At 42.0% G+C, this 21,967-nt stretch overlaps 1 pseudogene; it reads left to right on the forward strand.

Annotated features, from left to right (window-relative positions):
• Window positions 1-19,882: 19,882 nt before the first annotated feature.
• LOC143975893 (SCAN domain-containing protein 3 pseudogene) lies at window positions 19,883-21,757 on the forward strand (annotated as a pseudogene).
• The last annotated feature ends 210 nt before the right edge of the window (window positions 21,758-21,967 follow it).

Raw genomic sequence — 21,967 nt, forward strand, 5'->3', positions numbered from 1 at the left:
CTGCATGCCACATGATTGATATTACCAGCGGAGGGAACCTTTCCTGACAGTATAAGTGTCTGACCCAGTGCTGGTTGAGGCAGCTGGATAGGCAGATGGCAATAATTAACAATGGCTCTGCTGGTTGCTATGGGAAACAGCATTATTTTTACAGTTCTGAATAGCAGGCAGAGCACACAAATCATTCCCAGGGTTCAATTCCTCAATACTGGTAGAAAAAACACAGTTCCCGCCACGCTTTTACGGTTGCTAGGAGCAACAGCTGGCAGATCATGTGCGACCAGGTGATCCTGGACAAGCCCCCAAATGTAGCGGTACCCCCATAGGAGCTGCTGAAAGCTGTGGCCCACCTGTCACACGGCCCAGCCCAGCATTCAATTCCCAATCACTTCGGAGACAGTGAACAGTCCATATGCTTGTTTTTTTTTTATTGAGGAATTTAAACTTGGATAGGGATGGAAATATATATGATTCCCAGTAGATTCCCAGTAGAATTATGGAACAGTCAAATTGGGACAGAACTATGAAAACTCCTTGTACACGATATTTCCTCAAACTCTTCCTGCACAACACTTGCTTGCAGACTATCATTCCCTCCCTCCTTCCCTCCTGCACAACACTTGACTCCAGGCACAGCTAGCACATGATTTGGCCCAACACTCACCCAGTCAGGCCCTAGAATTTGCCATTTGTAGGCAGGGACCGTGGGTCCCTTTTGGTGTAGCAAAAATAGAATAGAAAGTCTTTAGTGCTAGCTGTCCTATGGTGGACTACTACTACCAGTAATCCCTCTTCAGGCCCTGCCATCCCTCCTGGCTGCAGCTGCCCAACTCCACTGCCCGTGATATAACAGTCCTTACCGATGGCTCTGCACCCATCCTAGACTGCAAACTCCCAGTCCTCTCAGGCATGCCTCCATGACTGTGCCTGCCACTCATCGGCCCTCCTGGCCTCACACACACTGGTGGATCCCTCCTGAAGACTTGCCCAGCAGTACTAGCTCCCGCTGTCCTCCTTGACTCCTCTCTGTGCCTTCTGTCAAGATCCTTCATGCATTCTTGAATGGATCCTTCCTGCACCTGAGCCCCAGGCCCAAGGTCACCCCCCTAGACTGGGGAGTGGCTTAAAAGGCCCCCCGAAAACCTAGCACTCCATCCTCAGTTCTTCCATCCGACAACTCCCCAGCTAGGTATTTCAGGAGGCCTTCCCCCTGCCAATCTAGGTTGGGGATTGGTCAGGTCTCCTTTGAACACCCCAGGCAGCTTCACTAATCCTCTAGAAGCCAGAAGGAGGTAATCAAGAAGTGATGCTATCTGTAAGTCACCAGCCTACTCTGAGCCACTCCCAGCCCACACAGATCAAAACAAACAGGCCTAGCTTCCAGCTAGGCCTGCCTAAATTTACCTACTCTCACAAAAAATCCCAGCTCTAGCACCTACCTAAGTAGAGGGTGCTACATATGTTTAATTATTTTTTAACACACTTCTTCTTTATTGGAAACCCTCTCATTAGAATATAAGACATAAGATATGAGCCGACAAATGTATGTAAGTAGTGATTCTGATTGTTTCCTAAAATCCAAACAACCGGTGTCGATGCTAGCTTTAAAGTGGCCATGCTGGCTATAGTTAAAAAACAACAAATAAATCATAAGAAAATTGGGCCTACAGAGTGGTTCTCTGAAATTTAAAGACAGTTTGGCCCTTGGTGACTACTATCCTTTAACTGCTTCAAGATGCCTTTTCCCATTCCACTTGTATTTTATGATAAGTGGTCTTTAATGTAAATTTAAGTTATAAAGCTATCCTCTTTATCTTTAATGTTTGTTATGTTTTGGAGTGTGCATACATCCAGTTTGGCTATAGGATTTTTTTTGTTCCCTATAAACATTCTGGTATTTCAGGACACGTCATAACATCTAAAGAAAACATATAAAGTTCTAATGCGGTGTCACAAAAAACAACAACAATTAAATACAAAAATTGCTCTCAGGATTAGTATGTCCCAAAGGCAAACTGTCATGTGCAGCTAGCCTACACTAAATGGAAATATTCCTATTATTGTATTTATAAATAACAATGAGGCAAAGTCTATGTAGCATTTTCCTCAATGCTGTTTGCCAGGATATCTCTCTTGAGTAGTTATTATCTTGGTCTGTAAGAGGCTTTGGCCTAGACAGTGGGATTTTACTCATTTTAAAATGCTCTGCACAGTTTTATGAAGACATCTTTAACAAAGGGAAGCCAACACATTGTGCCAAATGGACTTAACACACATTTTAAATATGTGCTTTAAATTATTGCAGCCTCATTGCATATTCATTCATGGAAATATGAGGATGTGCCATAGTGCAGTTGGCAGTATCTGAGACTTTGTAATGAAAATGTGTTAAGCTGCAGCTACGTCTAGCTGTGGTTACATAGAGCCATAAAACCTCAGCATTACTGGGAATCTCATCAAGGCCGAAAGCCATCATCCCGCCACACTTACTACAGGTAGGCAATATGTGTATTAAAGTTTTTTTTTTCTCTTTTAATTTATCTTTGGTCCACTTTTTAATGTTTATCCAAATGACACACAAGTCCTTTAATGAATACGGTAGACTGTCTCAGACTTATCAACTAGGAAATTCAATTTACCTTTGCAACATAAATGTATACAAGAAAGAGTTCTTTAAAAAAAATCTAAATAAATAAAATGATTACATTTTTTTTTTTTAATATACAGTGACAATCCATTTAAGGTAATTCGGTGTTTAAAGCAGAAATTATCTTTATCTGAGCACCACAAACAGAAAATGTGATTTAATTATTGTTAATGTTCACAGCAAACTCACCCATCTATCCATGTCTTCATGCTTTTATTTTGTCAAGAAATCACTTTGAAAAACACCCTCTACCTTTTTTTAGCTACGGCCATCTTGGAGTAAACGCTATTGATTTGTTTAGCATTTACTTCCTAGAATCCATCTTTCCTTAGCGTAGGCATGCAGACAGGAGGGTGTGCTTAGCTGAGAAAGCCTCTCCTCCCTTCCTCCAGATCAAAAAGAAAATTGCCCATGAAGACTCATTGTATTTATGACATAAACTAGGACAGAAACTAGAAAGTACAGTGGATATAGAAAAAAAAAAAATCACCCCTTTAGAATAATCACATTTTGTTGCTTTGCAGCCTAAAATGAAGACAGACTCAGTTTTTGTTTTATCCAGCTGTATTAACAAAGTGCTACTTATAACTTCCAAGTGAAAGATATACAGTGCCTTGAAAAAGTAATAATTTTTACATTTTGTCACATTACAACCAAAAACGTCAATGTGTTTTATTGGAATTTTATATCATAGACCAATACAAAGTGGCATATAATTCCAAAGTGGAAGGAAAATGATAAATTGTTTTGAATTTTTTTTTACGAATAAATATGTGAAAAGTGTGACGCGCATTTGTATTCAGCCCCTCTGAGTCAATACTTTGTAGAATCACCTGCAATTATAGCTGCAAGTCTTTCTGGGGATGTCTCTACCAGCTTTGCACATCGAAAGAGTGACATTTTTCTTCTTTACAAAATAGCTCAAGCTCTTTCAAATTGGATGGAGAGCGTCTGTGAACAGCAAATTTCAAGTCTTGCTACAGATTTTCAATTGGATTTAGGTCTGGACTTTGACTGGGCCATTCTAAGCCCTTGTACACACGGTCGGAGAATCTGTCGGAATGAGTCTTATCGGACCGTGACGTCAGATAATCTGACTGTGTGTGGTATGCATCGGACTGATTCCATCCGAATCTCCGTCCGACCCAATTTTCCAACATGTTGGAAATATTTCCCGACCAACTGGGCCGGACGGACCTAATCCGATCATGTGTAGATCATTTTCATCGGACCAAGTGCCACACATGCTCAGATCAAATTCCTACATCAAAGCTATTGGCTACTAGCCTGAATGTAGTCCCATCGTAACGAAATTACGTCATCACGTTCTGAAAGATCGGATTTTTCGCCAACTTGGATCGACCAAGTGTATGCAACAGTTTCGGACACAATCCGTCGGACAAAATCCGACGGATTTGGTTGGCAAAATCTCCGACCGTGTGTACGTGGGCTAAAACATGATTATGCTTTGCTTAGTTAGGGGTATAATTGAAAAGGGGGCTGAATACAAATGCATGCCACACTTTTCAGATATGTATTTGTAAAAAAAATTGGAAACCATTTATCATTTTCCTTCCACTTCACAATTATGGGCTACTTTGTGTTGGTCTATTACATAAAATCCCAATAAAATACATTTACATTTTTGAATGTAACATGACAACATTTGGAAAATCTCAAGGTGTATGAATACTTTTTCAAGGCACTGTAACACCAACATGTCAGAAAATAATAAAACAAATTCAAAAAGAGAATCACTGGGTTGGAAAAAGGATTACCACCGTGTGTCAGTATTTTATTGAATCACCATTTTCTTTAATTACAGCCTTTAGTCTGTTGGGATATGCCTCCACTAATTTTACACATCTAGACTTTGCAATATTTGCCCACTCTTCTTTACAGAACTGCTCAAGTTCAGTTAATTTGATGGTGACAGTTTGTGGACTGCAGTCTTCAAATCATTCCATGGATTTTCAGCTTTAAGTCTGGGCTCTGACTAGGTCATGCAATGACATTCACCTTTTTCTTCTTCAACCACTGTGTGGTCATTTTTGCTGTGTGCTGTGGGCCATTGTCATGTTGAAGGGTACACCTTTTTTCTATTGACAACTTTCTGGCAGAGGGTAGCAGATTGTCCTCAAGAATTTCACTGTATTTTGCCCCATCCATTTTTCCTTCTATCCTGACAAGTGCTCCAGTCCCTGCTGCAAAGAAACACTCCCATAAGAGGATATTACCACCTCCATGCTTACTGTGGGAATCCTGTTATTTGGATGGATTTCCATCAGATATACAGTATCTCATAAAAGTGAGTACACCCCTCACATTTTTGTAAATATTTTATTCTCTCTTTTCATGTGACAACACTGAAGAAATTACACTTTGCTACAATGTAAAGTAGTGAGTGTACAACTTGTATAACAGTGTAAATTTGCTGTCCCTTCAAAACAACTCAACACACAGCAATTATTGATTAAACTACTGGCAACAAAAATGTGTACACCCCTAAGTGAAAATGTCCAAATTGGGCCGTAAGTGTCAATATTTTGTGTGGCCACCATTATTTTCCAGCACTACATGAACCCTCTTGGGCATGGAGTTCACCAGAGCTTTACAGGTTACCACTGGAGTCCTCTTCCACTCCTCCATGACGACATCACGGAGCTGGTGGATGTTAGAGACCTTGCGCTCGTCCACCTTCTGTTTGAGGATGCCCCACAGATGCTTAACAGGGTTTAGGTCTGGAGACATGCTTGGCCAGCCCATCACCTTTACCCTCAGCTTCTTTAGCAAGGCAGTGGTCATCTCGGAGGTGTGTTTGGAATACTGCCCTGCAGCCCAGTTTCTGAAGGGAGGGGATTAGGCTCTGCTTTGGTATGTCACAGTTCATGTTGGCATTCATGGTTCCCTCAATTAACTGTAACTCCCCAGTGCTGGCAGCACTCATGCAGCCCCAGACCATGACACTCCCACCACCATGCTTGACTGTAGGCAAGACACACTTGTCTTTGTACTCCTCACCTGGTTGCCGCCACACATGCTTGACACTATCTGAACCGAATACGTTTTTCTTGGTCTCATCAGACCACAGGACATGGTTTCAGTAATCCATGTCCTTAGGCCGCGTACACACGGGCGGACTGTTCGCCCAACCTTGTTCGTCAAACAATCCGACAAACAGTCCGCTCAAAATTAGCATGAACGGACTTGACCACACACAATGAACGAACAGTCCGCTGAAAGCGTGCGCGATGACGTGAACGGCACGTACGACGGGACTCGAAAAACGACGTCCTATACACTGCAATGCAACCTTCGCCGTGTAAATTCTTTCTGAGCATGCGCGAGACTTAGTTTGTCGAACAAGCCTACACACGAGCGGACTGTCCGCTCAAACCAAGTTTCAGTGGACTGTCTTACGGGAATTCCGAAAAACTTTGTTCGTCAGACTGTCCGCTGAAACTGTCCGCTGAACCCCACACACGAGCGGACTGTCCGCTGAAACACTGTTCAGCGGACAAAGTTGGGCAAACAGTCCGCCCGTGTGTACGCGGCCTGAGTCTGCTTGTGTTCAGCAAACTATTTGCGGGATTTCTTGTGCATCATCTTTAACCTCCCTGGCGGTATGATTATTTCTGATTTTAGGTGCTGAAAGCGGTACAATTATTTTGCATTGAAATTTGGCGTTTTATATTGTAGGCCTGCAATTCTTAGGAATAACTCTCTTAAATCTGTTCAAACAAGGGTCTAGTAGACATCCCGGGTATGATAACGTTTATAATATAATAAATAACTATAAATAATGATAACAACTAATAATAAAAATTATTCAATAATGTAATCAAATCCAAAAACACTGAAACTTGCTCATTTGCACAATTGTCGCTGTCATTAGATTTAGTGTTTGATGATGGATCTCCCCACAAATTGCTATCGCTCAATTGTGCAAGTGATTTTAATTTATTATTGCTGTTTTCTAGTTGGTCTAAAATCACTTTTGATATAAAGGGACACTTTTTGGTTGCTATGGACAATCTCCAAATTCCAGGCAGAAAAAAACAGTATTTATAATATAAAAGTGCATGCAGGGCACTGGACAGACCACTAAAGTCAAAGGGGATGTGTATTTTTTTTTATACAGTACTGTAATCTGTAAGATTACAGTACTGTATATGTATTGTGTATTTTTACTTTTTTGAATTTGGCGCTGATCTCCGCTCCCGTGCATCGTAACATCGCAGGGAATGGAGCTCGGCGGCACTTGGGCACTGTGTGAATCGAGCGGAGGACGACTCGCACACACAGCGGGGGGACATCGCTGGATCCAGGGGACAAGGTAAGTAAGTCTCCCTGTATCCTGCGATGCGATCCAGAGTCTGGCTCTGGGTTACCGCTCGTGGTACTGAAATTCCAGCCTGAGCCAGACTCGGGAATACCACCAGGGAGGTTAAGAGAGGATTCCTTCTGGGACGACAGTCATCCAGACCAATTTGATGCAGTGTGCCACATATGGTCTGAGCACTGACATGTTGACCCCCATCCCTTCAACCTCTGCAGCAATGCTGGCAGCACTCAAACAGCTATTTCCCAAAGACAACCTCTGGATATGATGCTGAGCACGTGCACTCAACTTCTTTGGTCGACCATGGCGAGGCCCGTTCTGAGTGGAACCTGTCCAGTTAAACCGCTATATGGTTTTGGCCACCATGCTGCAGCTCAGTTTCAGGCTCTTGGCAATCTTCTTATAGCCTAAGCCAATGATGGCGAACCTTGGCACCCTAGATGTTTTGGAACTACATTTCTCATGATGCTCATGCACTCTGCAGTGTAGTTGAGCATCATGGGAAATGTAGTTCAAAAACATCTGGGGTGCCAAGGTTCGGCATCACTGGCCTAGGCCATCTTTTTGTAGAGCAAAATTTCTTTTTTTTCAGATCCTTATGCCCCGTACACACGAGCGGACTTTTCGACATCCAAACTCCGACGGACTGAGTCCGGCGGACTATCCGATCGTGTGTGGGCTGCAACGGACTTTAGCGAAGCTAAAGTCTGACGGACTTTAGAAATGAAGCATGCTTTAAATTTTCCCGACGGAACTCCGCCGGACCCGGTCCCCTTTGAAAAATCCGCTCGTGTGTGTGCTACTCCGACGGACTAAAACCGGCGCTAGGGCAGCTATTGGCTACTGTCTAGGAACTTCCTACGTCGAATCCAGTCGTACGTCATCACGTTCGACTCCGTCGGAGTTTGGTGTGATGGTGTGTGGTCAAGTCCGTTCGGTCGAAAAGTCCGCCAGAACTCCGTCGGAACTCCGTCGGAACTCCGGCGGAACTCCTTTGGAGGTCTGTCAGACTTAATCCCTCTCGTGTGTACGGGGCATTAGAGAGTTCTTTGCCATGAGGTGCCATGTTGAACTTCCAGTGACCAGTATGAGAGAGTGAGAGCGATAACACCAAATTTAAACCACCTGCTCCCCATTCACACCTGAAACCTTGTAACACTAATGAGTGATATGACACCGGGGAGGTAAACTGGCTAATCGGGCCCAAGTAGGACATTTTCACTTAGGGGTATACTCACTTTTGTTGCCAGTGGTTTAGACATTAATGGTTGTGTTAAGTTATTTTGAGGGGGACAGCAAATTTGCACTGTTATACAAGCTGTACTCTCACTACTTTACATTGTAGCAAAGTGTCATTTCTTCAGTGTTGTCACATGAAAAGATAGAATAAAATATTTTAAAAAATGTGAGGGTGTACTTACTTTTGTGAGATACTGTATATTGTTTGGTGTTGAGGCCAGATAGTTAAATTTTAGACTCATCTGACACAACACCTTTTTTCCATGTAGCCTCAGAATCTTCAAGGTGCATTTTTGCAAAGCCCATGACTGCATGTGGCCTTTCTTGAGGAGTGACTTTTTCCTTGCAACCTTCATATACAAGCCACATTTATGGAGAATTTGTGATATTGTTGTCACATGCACACAATGACCACTCTTTGTCATAAATTCCAGCAACTACTTCAGAGTTGCTGTAGGCCGCTTGGTAGCCTTTCTGACCAGTTGTTCTGGCTAGTTAATCCAGTTTTCAGTGATGTCCTGATCCAGGGAGGGTCTGTGTTGTACCAAATACCTTCCATTTTCTTAATAATAGACTTTACTGTGCTTCTAAGCATTGATAAAGCCTTTGAAATTGTGCTTGTCCACAACTTTATCCTGGAGATCTTTTGACAGTGCCTTGCCACCATTAGTTGATTGTTCGCTTCAGTTGCACTACCCGGGCTGAAATGTTCCAGGAAATCTCTTTTAATGCTAAGCTAATCAAAATGACCGCAAGTGATCACAGTTGAAAGTCAAATGGATTTGTGTGTCATTGAGAAGGCGATTGGCTACATCTGATTGAGTTTACAAAATTTTTTTTAGGAGGGGGATGATGCTTTTTTCTGACATGTTGGTGTTACATCTTTCACTTGGGTGTTATAAGAGTAAATACAGCTGTATAAAACAAAAACGGTGTCTTCATTTCAGGTTGCAAATGTGATTATTTTATAGGGGTGAACCTTTTCTATACCCACTTGTAACTGAAGAAATAAAAAAAAAAAAAAAAAGTTTAAAGTATGAATTCACCTTTGTAAAAATGTAAAAAGAAAAAATGTGTATTTTTTTTTTTTTTACTAGGAGCCTGCAAAGGGCCCTTGCAGGCTGTCAGTGTAAGCTGTCTGCTCATCCTCGTACGGGCAGGAAGTTACACACTGACAGGAAGCATCACTGAGCTACCTAGAGTACTCAAGGCCTATGAGTATAAAGGGCATGTGCACTTGCACACACAGCCTATTAGTCCCCTGTAAGACCTGGACATCAGGTTAAAGGCTTCTTTCCTACCAACACTCTTTAAACTCCAGAACCCTATCTGGTAATACCAAAACCTGGGGAAATCTTTAGTTCACATTTCTCTGCTCAACATGAACATTGCGGAGCCCCTCACTCTGCATTCATGAGAACCTTGTGGGATCCATCTATCTTCCCATCAACTCTGACCAGCTTCCCTGTCCCTGCTGAAGAAAAGCATCCCCACAACATGATGCTGCCGCCACCATGTTTGGGGATAGTGGGGATGGTGTATTCAAGGTGATGTGCAGCGTTTTTCTTTTAGGCCAAAATGTTAATTTTTGGTCTCATCTGACCAGAACATCTTATTTTACGTTTGCTGACTTCTTGCATACTGCAAACAGGACTTCTTATGCCGCGTACACACAATCGGAATTTCGGCCAACAAAAGACCGATGAGACCTTCTCATCGGAAAATGCAACCGTGTGTATGCTCCATCGGAATGTAGCTGGCCGAATTCCCGCCAGCAAAAATTTGAGAGCATGTTCTCAATTTTTCAGATGGAAAAACTTTCTATCGGAAATTCCGATCGTGTGTATGCAAATACGATGCGCAAAAACTCATGCATGCTCAGATTCAACTACGAGATGGATGCTATTGGCTACTGGGCATTGAATTTCTATTTTCTAATCCCGTCATATGTGTTGTATGTCACCACGCTCTTGATGGTCGGAATTTGGTGTGACCGTGTGTATGCAAGACAGCTTGAGCGAAATCCCGTCGAACCATGACACTATCTGCACCAAGTTTGCATGTTCTCTCTGTGCCTGCGTGGGCCCCCCCCCCCCTCCAAAGACATGCTGGCAGGTTAATTGGCTCCTTTCTAAATTGGCCCTAGCATGTGTGTGCATGAATGACTCTTGACTCATGACTCTTTGAAGGTAGGGACTGATGTGAATGTACAATATATATGTAAAAAGCGCTGCGCAAATTGTCAATGCTTGAAATAAAAAATATAAATAAATACAATGCCTCCCAAAGAAAAACCCTCTAAATATTTTTTTTTTCAAACAAATTTCGCCTAAGCAGATCAAGGAATGAAATTAGGAGTTTCTGCTCTGGAAAAAATTCACAGAGAGTGAAATCAATCCGCTCATCCCTGGTAATTAGCCATGTTTTTGTCTCATGTCAAAAGTCAGTAGATTAAGAAAATGTATTGAGTCTTAAGTATTACTAGTACAAATCATCATTAGTGGAAGTTAACCTGACCCTGACCCCTGGCTTATAGTCTTTTGTACACTTCAGTCATGAAGATTTATATGTTTTAATCCTATTGTTAAATGCTGTGAGGAAAGCCCATAGCAGTCTGGCAGAGAAGTCAAAGATTAAAACAGGACTCCAATTATGTCCATTCAAAAATCATTCAAATTTGCTGAGGTGCTGCATGTATGTTGTGACAAACTTCACCCGGGATCCTAGGTGTGATCAAACATCCACAGCCAGGAAGCCTGTACAAAGTAATGATGGGCTGGTAGCAGTCAAAATGGTCCACTGGTTTACAGAAATAGTCATGCAGGGAGCGATTACTTGTGAGTAGGGACTGCTGATTACCTCTGGACTGAAGTAGTTTGTGTCCAGGGATGATCATCTGTCCCTTATCCAGACACTGGTGTGCAGCTGCAGCCATTATCTCTCTGTCATTGCTTTGTGCAGGCTTCCCAGATGTGATTGTCCACCCACTCTTGGACTCCCAGGTGCAGTTTTGTGCAACATACTTGCTGTATTATGGTTTACCTGGCTGTGGTAATGAGACCCTAATGCTAACTTCCCATAATCTACAATGCAGATATTTGGCCAAGCATGACAGTCTATATTACCTATTGTATTTACCTTGAAGCATTTTCTACCCCAACACTTTATATTCCAGGTATATGTTCCTGCTGTATAATGTACTTGTATGAAAAAGTATCCTGTTCTCTTTGTATTTCTCCCTTGTACAATTCCCAGTGTTACTGCCAGTCCCTCTGCTTTCCTATTGAAACTGACCACACTAAGCAGGATAACGCAGTGTGGTCAGTTTTCTAGCTATGCTGTAAACTCAGGCTGCTCTCCTCAAATGATCAGACTTGTCCTGACACACCCCCTTTGCACAGTCACTCACTGGGAAGGTCAGTGTACTGCTGCTTCAGCCCCCCATACCCCCCCCAGCTTCTATGCAAATGAGAACAGAGGGAATGTGATCACTAGATTTAGGCAAACAATTTGAGCTGAGCAAATGTTAAGCCTGAACATCTCCTGTTTGCCCATTTGCCAAACAGCTGAATTTGCCGGGTGCTCGGCAGGATGTTCACGCTGCACAGTGCAGTCTAAGCTCCGATTGGGCAAAGCTTTGCCTAATCAGGGCACAGTGAATAGAATAGAAAAATGAAATAAAAACAAAACCAGCGTGGGGTCCCCCCCTCAATCATACCAGGCCCTTTGGGTGTGGTATGGATTTTAAGGGGAACCCAATGCCAAAATAAAAAAAAATCAGTGTGGGATTCCCCCAAAAACCCTTAGGTCTGTTATGGATTTTGAGGGAAACCCCCATACCAAAATGTAAAAAAATAAATGACAACGGGTCCCTCCCAAAATCCCTACCAGACCCTTATTTGAGCATGCAGCCTGGCAGGCCAGGAAAGGGGGGATGCCCTCCCCTCCTGAACTATACCAGGTCACATGCCCTCAACATGAGAAGGGGGTGCTTTGGGCCAGGAGCTGCTCTGCCCCCCCACCCCAAAGCACTTTGTCCTCATGTTGACAAGATCCCCCACAACCACAGCCCAGGGTTGTCGGGAAGAGACCCTTGTCCCCATTGACATGGAGACAAGGTGCTTTGGGGGGGGGGGCAGATCTTTTTTTTTTTATTGCATTGATACATGTCCCCTAGGGCAGTACCCAGGCTCCCATACCCATCATTTATGATTTTTCAATTTCGGGTCCCATAGACTTTAATAGGGTTCAGAGGTCTTTTGTAATGTTTGAGAGTTCAGGCGTGAACCAAACCGAGGGTGTTCAGCCCAACTCTAGTGATCACTTATAAAAAAAGGGAAAAAATAGATATTTCTATTTTTTTTGTATATCTATACAAAAATATTTTGCTTTTAATTTATTTTTTAACCATTTCTGCCCCAGAAGGATTTGCCCCCTAAGGCCCCTTTCACACTAACGTCCCGTTCAGGCCCGCCTGTCAGTTTTTCAGGCGGACCTGAACGGGTGCTCCATAGAGCTCTATGGAGCGTCGGATGTCAGCGGTGACATGTCCGCTGACATCCGACCCGCTCCGATCCGAAAAAGTGTGACGGAGGAAAAAGCTATTTTTCCATCCGTCTGCGGATCGGATCGGATGACGACGGGCACTGCGGTCCGTCGTCATCCGATCTCCCATAGGGGAGAGCGGCGCTGTGACAGGTCCGTCCCTGCACAGTGTGCGGAGACAGACCTGTCATCTCCCTGCTCAGCGGGGATCGGCGGAGTGATCCCCGCTGAGCAAACGGACATCCACGGGGCGGATCAGAACTGATCCGCCCCGTGTGAAAGGACCCTTAATGACCAGACCATTTTTGCGATATGGCACTGTGCCGTTTTAACTGACAATTGCGTTGTTGTGCAGCATTGTATCCAAACAAAATTGGCATCCTATTTTTCTCACAAATAGAGCTTTCTTTAGGTGGTATTTGCTCATCTCTGCGGTTTTTATTTTTTGCGCTATAAACAAAAAAAATGCAACAATTTTGAAACAAAAAACTATATTTTTTACTTTTTGCTATAATAAATATTTATAAAAAACAAATTTCATCAGTTTAGGCCAATATGTATTCTTCTACATATTTTTTTGTAAAAAAAAATCGCAATGTGTACAGTAGCTATATTTTGTTGGGTGCCTTTGTAGCCAGAGAAGCCAGGGTTAAATTGTTTAGAGTAAGTTTGGCAGAGCTCCAAGAGCTAAGTCTATGATGCCTCCCCCTGGCTTCTAGAAGCTCTTGGAGAGTTTTAGAACTTAGAGGATGGAGGGGCAGGGGTGATGCCTGAATATTTATGGAGTCTCTTCCAATCCCTGGGTGAGGATGACCCAGAAGGTGGAGAGACAGCCCTTAAGGATTCTGGAGCCTGACCATGTAGGAGCAGAATCCAGGGTCCAGGGGCTTGGAAAGGGGACCTATGTGTCCAGCAGGCCCCCCAGGCTCTGCCTCCAGGCATAAGGAGCCAGAAGGAAGGTGCAAAAGAGAGAGAGAGAGAGAGAGCAGAGGAAGGCTCACACCCTTTCAGTATCAGCTAGGCTTAGCTGAGACACCCTGGAAGCCATTGGGACCTGTCCAAAATGGAGCCTGTTCGGCAGTCACTAGATGAGTTACAGGATCTTTACAAAGCACTGAGTGAGTAGCTTCAATTTTACATCCCACAGCCCATAAGAGGAGAAGCAGCCAGGTGCAATGCCTAACTAGTTATCTACAGAAGGACATCTTAGCCCTTGTACACACGGTCGGACATTCCGACAACAAAATTCGTCCTGTGTTGCATACATGCGGTCGGACAAAGTTGTCGGAAAATTTGATCGTTCAGAACGTGGTGATGTTATTTCGTTATGACGTGACTACGTTCAGGCTAGTAGCCAATAACTTTGGTCTAGGAATTTGATCTGAGCATGCGTGGCACTTTGTCCGATCAGAATTCTCTACAAACGATAGGACAAAGTCCCATCGGACCATGTTGTCGGAAAATTTTATAGCCCTGCTCTAAAACTTTGTCGGTCGGATATTCCGACGGAAACAGTCCGATGGAGCCCACACACGGTCGGATTATCCGATAACACGGTCCGATCGGACATTTTCCGTCGGAATGTCCGACCGTGTGTACAAGGGTTAAGAGCTATTCAGAGCCGACATAGCTACCCTGCACCTCCTGCTTGGAATTCCTAAAGAGACGTCAGGTGCCTTGGCATTTTCCCACAAAAGAAAAACACCTGCATTCATATGACATCCTGGGTTTTGAGTGAGGATATCTGAATGATGCCTGCACCACCGGTGATTCCCTGCATCGTGAGAACAGTCATAGCTCAGTCGCTTGATTGTTTTTACAGAGCGGCAGGAGTGGACAAGCCGGAGAAGGAATCCACCGGCAGCAGAAGTTCACCATAGAGAATTCCACGGACTATATGGTTCCCGGCAGTCTCAATGACCTTCGGAGGCCAGGTGTGACATTATGACATCATGTCTGGCCCTGGCAGTTGTAAACACTGCCGTGTGTTCGGCTGGAAAGAGAAGACTGTTTTTTAATATTTTTTCTCTTCAGCCTAGAGGGGAGATTTGGACCTATAGACACCACATCTCTCTATAAAGCGGACCTGTCATGCCTTATTCCTATTACAAGGGATGTTTACATTCCTTGTAATAGGAATAAAAGTGATCAAAAAAATAAATTAAAGGGAAAGTGTAAAAAATAAAAAACAGTTACATTTTTTTTTAAAGCGTCCTAGTCATCCCGGTGTGCTCGCAGAAGTGAATGCATACATACATTGCGCCCACATATGTAAACAGGTGTTCAAAACACACATGTGAGGTATTGCCAGGAAAAATTGCTGGGCAAATACAGTGTGACATAAAAAGTTGCAACAACTGCCGTTTTATTCCCTAGAGTCTCTACTAAAAAACATATATAATGTTTGGGGGTTCTGAGTATTTTTCTAGCAGGGAGGAGTGCCAGAATTGGCCCAGTATGGAAGTGGTTAACAGTAACAATTTAACAAAAATTTGCCACATAAGACATATATAAGGAAAATAATTCTGAAGCTTATGGCTTAGTACTTTGATTTCAAAGTTTGTTTTAGTTATCCCTGATTTTGTCTCTATAGTAGCAGTGTAGTCATTGCGCCTTTTAATCCCAACCTGTCTGAACCATATGAATCCTCATGGAAATCTTGCTTTGTGCTTATAGTGCCAAATTTAGACTCAACAAGACACTAACAGATGTCTTTTTTTTTCTTTACATGCTATGGAATTTGTGTTAAGTTTCCTCTTTCAAGGCCTTGTTCTTGTTTGAATTTCTTATCCTTTGGGACAGATGTTTTCCAATTAGAAAACCATTTTTTTTTCCTCAGATCTAACTTTCTGTTGGTCTATTTGAATGGGATGTTGCTTTGTTTCATACAACATAATGCATTTAACACATTGTTCCAAATTCACTTGGCAGATGCTAATTATGTTTAGGTTAACCTGTAAATTATACAAAATATTGGCAATGCATGCGTCTTTCAGTCCAAAGAAGACACTACAACTGGAAAAAGCACACAACTCACAAATTTCTTAGTTTACCTTTACAGACTTAGCCAAAAAGCGTAAAGCGTTTGTCATTATTTACTGAAGTATTGTTTGAAAGTGAAATTTTGTATTTACTGAATGGTCTGTGTGTAAGTTGGCTCAAAACAGTCTCTTTTGTTCAATGAAAAACAAGAGCATTCAAAAAAAATCTAAAAGGAACTTTTCATCTCTGATAAATTAAAGCTGAATAAACATATGGTCGTTGACAATGAAAGTTCCTGATTCAGAACGTTGTAATTATTAAACCTCGACTACTGCCCCAGGCCAACATTTTTCACTTTATGATGTCACAATGTGAGACAATAAATGTGTGTTATTAAATGTAAGGACGGTCTGTGCTACACTACAGGGGCCAATCAGATGTAAGCTGTTAGGACGTCTGAATGGTTAATCTGGGATGATATAAATAGAATTTGGTTCAGAAACTTTAATAACAGACACCTCCTATATGTAATAAGGGAAGCGATTGCAAAATAAATGAATATAAAAATAATAACACAATCAATACCAGTGATCTTACTCAATAATGAACCACATTGAAATCAAAATGTCTATGTAAAATCCACATAAATGTGATCAGTTCTGAAAAGTGTGCAGGGAGTTAATTCACGTGATGTATGGAAAAATCCCAAAGGAGAAGTACTTCAAAGAGGTTCTGCCACCAAAAGTAAAAAAAAAAATCCTGTTACACCAATTAATTAATGGGGACGCTTACCAGATAAAGTTGACCATATATTTCTAGAGTGGCCAAACACGCTTACAGATAAACATCTGCAGGGTAAGGTAAATGATGAGGCCTCCTATAAATCTTTGGAACACGCTGGTGATAAGGATAGGATGTCCCGATCATTCCTGACTAAATGGGGTTGGTATATAGAAAAAGGCATATAGAAAGAGAAGGAGGGCGCACCGACCTTGTGAATTACCAAAGATAAAATGTATTTAAATAGTAGATACTCACAAACATTTAAAAAGAGGCTTTATGGTGCTCCAAAAATTTGGAACCGTGTCTTCTAGACCAGGGGTCATCAACCCCCGGGCCGCGGCCCAAAGCCGGGCCGTACCGCCTCTCTAGGTGGGCCGCAGCTCCAAGGACACTGTCAGGTCCGAGATTATCAACCCCCGGGCCGTGGCCGGCTAAGGCTTCAGCTTCACCGCTGACGGAGAAAACTGTCAGCGGTGCGGCCGGCCGAACAAGCAGAGAGATGACCTCATCCCTCTGCGCTACGCACAGGCGCGCCGCTGTCCCGCCCTACCATAAGCTGGCTACAGTTACACAGAGGCGGCGGCTAATGAGAGAGAGAGAGAGAGTGACCTCATCTCTCCCCGCCCACCCTCACTGAACTTACTTTCCTGCAGTCTCCAACGGCTCCTCCCCTCACTCCCATGCTGGAACTGTAAGTACAGTGCACTCTGCACTCCTAATATTTTATTATAATTAATATTAATTTAATTTAATTAATTTAATTAATTTAATTTAATTAATTGGGAAATTAATATTATTTCTGCAATGGGACATCAAATATTATTTCTGCAATGGGACAACTAATATTATTTCTATCACGGGACATCTAATATTATTTCTATCACGGGACATCTAATATTATTTCTATCACGGGACATCTAATATTATTTCTATCACGGGACATCTAATATTATTTCTATCACGGGACATTAAATATTATTTCTGCAATGGGACATTAAATATTATTTCTGCAATGGGACATCTAAAATTATTTCTGCAATGGGACATCTAATATTATTTCTATCACGGGACATTAAATATTATTTCTGCAATGGGACATCAAATATTATTTCTATCACGGGACATCTAATATTATGTCTATCACGGGACATTAAATATTATGTCTATCACGGGACATTAAATATTATTTCTGCAATGGGACATTAAATATTATTTCTGCAATGGGACATCTAAAATTATTTCTGCAATGGGACATCTAATATTATTTCTATCACGGGACATCTAATATTATTTCTATCACGGGACATTAAATATTATTTCTGCAATGGGACATCTAATATTTCTGCAATGGGACATCTAATATTATTTCTGCAATGGGACATTAAATATTATTTCTGCAATGGGACATCTAATATTATTTCTGCAATGGGACATTAAATATTATTTCTGCAATGGGACATTAAATATTATTTCTGCAATGGGACATCTAATATTATTTCTGCAATGGGACATCTAATATTATTTCTGCAATGGGACATCTAATATTATTTCTGCAATGGGACATCTAATATTATTTCTATCACGGGACATCTAATATTATTTCTATCACGGGACATCTAATATTATTTCTATCACGGGACATTAAATATTATTTCTGCAATGGGAGATCTAATATTTCTGCAATGGGACATCTAATATTATTTCTGCAATGGGACATTAAATATTATTTCTGCAATGGGACATCTAATATTATTTCTGCAATGGGACATCTAATATTATTTCTGCAATGGGACATTAAATATTATTTCTGCAATGGGACATCTAATATTATTTCTGCAATGGGACATCTAATATTATTTCTATCACGGGACATCTAATATTATTTCTATCACGGGACATTAAATATTATTTCTGCAATGGGACATTTAATATTATTTCTGCAATGGGACATTAAATATTATTTCTGCAATGGGACATCTAATATTATTTCTGCAATGGGACATCTAATATTATTTCTATCACGGGACATCTAATATTATTTCTATCACGGGACATTAAATATTATTTCTGCAATGGGACATTTAATATTATTTCTGCAATGGGACATCTAATATTATTTCTGCAATGGGACATCTAATATTATTTCTGCAATGGGACATTAAATATTATTTCTGCAATGGGACATCTAATATTATTTCTGCAATGGGACATCTAATATTATTTCTATCACGGGACATTAAATATTATTTCTGCAATGGGACATCTAATATTATTTCTGCAATGGGACATCAAATATTATTTCTGCAATGGGACATCTAATATTATTTCTGCAATGGGACATCTAATATTATTTCTATCACGGGACATCTAATATTATTTCTATACTGGGACATTTAATATTATTTCTATACTGGGACATCTAATATTATTTCTATCATGGGACATCTAATATTATTTCTATACTGGGACATTTAATATTATTTCTATACTGGGACGTTTAATACTATTTTTATACTGGGACTTTTAATAATCCTTTTAATACTTTTATACTGGGACTTTTATACTTTTAATAATACTTTTATACTGGGACTTTTAATAATACTTTTTATACTGGGACCGTTATAATACTTTTATAGTGGGACTGTTATAATAAAACCAATTAGTGACAATCTGTTACGCTTTGGTGGCAGGTGACAGTGACAATCCACATCTGGGGGCAGAAAAGTGGCAATCCACATCTGGTGACAGGTCGCAGCAGTGGCAATCCACATCTGGTGACAGGTCACAGCAGTGGCAATCCACATCTGGTGACAGGTCACAGCAGTGGCAATCCACATCTGGTGACAGGTCACAGCAGTGGCAATCCACATCTGGTGACAGGGTGCAGCAGTGGCAATCCACATCTGGTGACAGGGCGCAGCAGTGGCAATTCCCATCTGAAGACAGGCTGCAGCAGTGACAGGCCGCAGCAGTGGCAATTCCCATCTGAAGACAGGCCGCAGCAGTGGCAATTCCCATCTGAAGACAGGCCGCAGCAGTGGCAATTCCCATCTGAAGACAGGCCGCAGCAGTGGCAATTCCCATCTGAAGACAGGCCGCAGCAGTAGCAATTCCCATCTGAAGACAGGCCGCAGCAGTGGCAATTCCCATCTGAAGACAGGCCGCAGCAGTGGCAATTCCCATCTGAAGACAGGCCGCAGCAGTGGCAATTCCCATCTGAAGACAGGCCGCAGCAGTGGCAATTCCCATCTGAAGACAGGCCGCAGCAGTGGCAATTCCCATCTGAAGACAGGCCACAGCAGTGGCAATTCCCATCTGGTGGCAGGCTTTGCCAACTAGCCAAAATGAGTAAAAAACAAATGTCACTGCAGAGCTTTTTTGAAAAGGGGCAAAGACCCAATGATGAGACAACAGAAGACTGTTCTAAGACTGCAAACAAAAAGAAAGCTGCATTTAAAAGAAAATACCAAGAGTCCTATTTAAATTATGGGTTCATTGCATCAGGTGATTCACATTCTCCAAACCCGCTTTGTATAATATGTGGTGAGCGGCTATCCAATGAAGCCATGAAACCTTCAAAACTGCTTCGCCATATGGAGACCAAACACCCTTCATTAAAAGACAAGCCGGTTGAGTTTTTCAAAAGAAAAAAACGTGAACACGAAGGACAGAAGCAATTATTGAAGACCACCTCTTCGATAAATGCGTCTGCATTGAGAGCCTCATTCTTAGTGGCTAACCGTATTGCTAAATCTAAGAAACCATTTACAATCGGAGAACAGTTGATCCTGCCTGCTGCAAAGGACATTTGCCGTGAAATTTTAGGAGAGGCTGCGGTTGAAAAGGTGGCGCATGTTCCTCTTTCGGCTAGCACTGTAGCTAGACGAATAAATGAAATTGCAGAGGATATTGAAACGCAACTGATAGAGAGAATTAAGGAGTCACCATGGTATGCCATACAAGTCGATGAGTCTACTGATGTTGACAACAAGGCAACAATGCTTGTTTTTGTTCGATATGTTTTCCAGGAGGATGTCCATGAGGATATGCTATGTGCACTCTTCTTGCCGACCAACACCACAGCTGCAGAATTGTTCAATTCTTTAAATGAGTATATGTCAGGAAAACTGAATTGGTCGTTTTGTGTTGGTGTATGCACGGATGGAGCTGCTGCCATGACTGGGCGGCTTTCTGGTTTTACCACTCGGGTCAAGGAGGTTGCTTCTGAATGTGAGTCTACGCACTGTGTCCTCCATAGAGAAATGCTGGCTAGCCGAAAAATGTCACCTGAACTGAACAACGTTTTGCAGGCTGTGATTAAAATAATCAACCACATTAAAGTACATGCCCTTAACTCACGTCTGTTCGAACAGCTCTGTGAGGAGATGGATGCAGAGCACACTCGTCTTCTGTTATACACAGAAGTGAGATGGCTTTCTAAAGGTAGATCACTGAGCAGAGTGTTTGAGTTACGAGAGCCGCTCCAGAGATTTCTTTCTGAAAAACAGTCACCACTTGCAGCACATTTCAGTGTCACAGAATGGGTCACAAAACTTGCTTACTTGTGTGACATATTTAACCTGCTCAACGAACTCAATCTGTCACTTCAGGGGAGAATGAGAACTGTGTTTAAGTCTGCTGATAAAGTGGCTGCATTCAAAGCCAAACTGGAATTATGGGGGCGACGAGTCAACAATGGTATTTTTGACATGTTTCCAACCTTATCAGAGCTTTTGAAAGAGACTGAGCCAGAACCTTCTTTCACACAGCTGGTGCATGATCACCTCTATCAGCTTTCAAATGAATTTGAGCATTATTTCCCATCCTCAAAAGACCCCCGAATTGGGAAGGAATGGATCCGTGACCCATTTGTGAATAAGCCAGGTGAATCCACTCTGTCCGTGCTAGAAGAGGATCAACTGCTTGAGATCGCAAATGATGGTGGCCTTAAAAGTATGTTTGAGACGACTTCAAACCTCCATACGTTCTGGATTAAAGTCAAGGCAGAATATCCTGCAATTGCCACAAAAGCGCTGAAAAGCTTGCTGCCATTTCCAACATCCTATCTTTGTGAAGCTGGATTTTCTGCAGTGACAGCAACCAAAACAAGATTACGGAGCAGATTGGACATAAGCAACACACTTCGAGTGTCACTGTCTCCTATCACCCCAAGATGGGACCGCCTAGTTGCAGTAAAACAAGCTCAGGGATCCCACTGATTCTGCATTATGGTGAGTAGAACTATTTCATTTTATATTCCAATGTAATAGAAATAACGTGCTTCAGTCACCCTGACACCATAACACTGTTTAGTTGCAGGGAAACAAGCTTGGGGCTCCCACTGATTCTACATTACAGTGAGTTGAACTATATAATCATTGTATTATATTGTAATAATATAAATAATGCACTTCAATCGTCCCGATATT

The sequence above is a fragment of the Lithobates pipiens genome, unplaced genomic scaffold, assembly GCF_037356315.1.
Source record: "Lithobates pipiens isolate NorthernLeopardFrog02 unplaced genomic scaffold, aLitPip1_a1.2 Scaffold_13, whole genome shotgun sequence".
NCBI lineage: Eukaryota > Metazoa > Chordata > Amphibia > Anura > Ranidae > Lithobates > Lithobates pipiens.